The sequence below is a fragment of the Sinocyclocheilus rhinocerous genome, unplaced genomic scaffold, assembly GCF_001515625.1.
Source record: "Sinocyclocheilus rhinocerous isolate Xijiao unplaced genomic scaffold, SAMN03320098_v1.1 scaffold1049, whole genome shotgun sequence".
NCBI lineage: Eukaryota > Metazoa > Chordata > Actinopteri > Cypriniformes > Cyprinidae > Sinocyclocheilus > Sinocyclocheilus rhinocerous.
In genome coordinates this window covers 969,642-971,142 of record NW_015652136.1, presented here as the reverse complement: position 1 = coordinate 971,142, position 1,501 = coordinate 969,642, and the positions used below count along the sequence as shown (strand labels likewise).

At 36.8% G+C, this 1,501-nt stretch overlaps 1 protein-coding gene across 1 annotated transcript in view; it reads right to left on the bottom strand.

The window, feature by feature from the left end:
• LOC107713550 (dmX-like protein 1) overlaps positions 1-1,062 on the bottom strand; it is a 66,717-nt gene extending 65,655 nt beyond the window's left edge. The window contains exon 1 of the mRNA XM_016519099.1: positions 932-1,062. The gene's annotated coding sequence lies outside the window, so the exon portion shown is untranslated. The remainder of the gene's footprint in view (positions 1-931) is intronic.
• Between the last annotated feature and the right edge of the window lie 439 nt (positions 1,063-1,501).

The window sequence follows — 1,501 nt, the reverse complement described above, 5'->3', positions numbered from 1 at the left end:
CTCACACACACACACACACACACACACACACACACACACTCACACTCACACTCACACTCACACACACACGCTCACACACACGCTCACACACACACACACACGACTGGTTTTGTGTTCCAGGGTCACATATATCTGAACATAAGTCACATTTACTCATTTATCAGCTGATGTGTTCATGTTTCCTATAATTCTATTTTAACAACTTGTATGAAGCCATATGCAAAATTAATACAACTCTATACATCTCAAAACAGAACAACAACAAAAAATAAAAACTGTGGCAGGGTGCAAATAGAATTTACAAGAAATTAAATAAAATAAGCGTCTCATGAGTCATGTTTGGTTTTTTTTGCTTCTAAACCCATTCAAACATATGCATGTTGTTTATTCTCGCTTATAAACTGATCAAATGATGGCTTCACTTCCTTGCATGAATATGAAGTCAAATAAACACTTGTATGATACAATAAATAATACTAAACCAATGTTGTCATGCGTTTGTCTGGCCAGTGACGTGTCAGTCAGTCACGTGATCAGCTTTAACCTCTTTTAAATGTCTAAACTGTCTGATAATTCCCTTCTGGTCTAATAGCAGACTTATATTTCATATTTAATCCTCTGTGAGTTTAATAAAACACAGTTTTCTGATTTTCTCTCAGAGGATCCAGTCACAGCTCGAGCTCCTCAGATAGCTAGCTATGCTAACGTCACACTGACAGCTTTAACCAGAACACTTCGTGACAATCCATCACAGACATCTAAAAGCCACAGTTCTGGACCGCTTCGGTGATCCATGTCCTTCGCATCATGATTAATACACGTCTGATGAATTTTCATTGGAAACTGCCGATGTTGTTAGCCGCGTAGCATTAGCATGACAGCTGGCGAACATCAGCAATGAGAAAGAATGATAAAGTCGCGCGCGTCTTACCTCAGAAACGGGTTTCATTTATGCTCAAGCTCAAATATAATGCGTGTCCCTCTCATTATGAGAGATAATTAAGACACAGAGTGATTTGGTGATGTTTGTGTGCGGAGACTCTGCGGTGCGGATCAGGAAGTGGAGCGCGCAAGGCATTGTGGGAGTTGTAGTCGCTGTCTGACCGTTAAGCTGCACGTTAGTCACATGTCTCATTGGCGCAGTTTAAAACAACAGTGCACATCTGAACAATATTGCATATATAAAATATATTTAAATATAATAGTATTCATAATGTAAAATATGTTAGGGTTAGTGTTAGTAAATGCGACCTACTCTATCGCCATTCAGCCATGTCTTGGGAAAATTTTCATTTACAACTGAAGTTAATTTGTAAAGTTATAGTTATTTAATTGAACTGTTAATCTATAGTACACAAATGAGAGTACTGGGACAGTTCTGAGACAAAAACTATATATATATATAATATATATATAGATATAGATAGGTTTTCTGTTTATTCAAAGTTGATAAAGTTGACTAAACAAATAAATGGAAATGCATTACTTTTTTTTTGTTAAC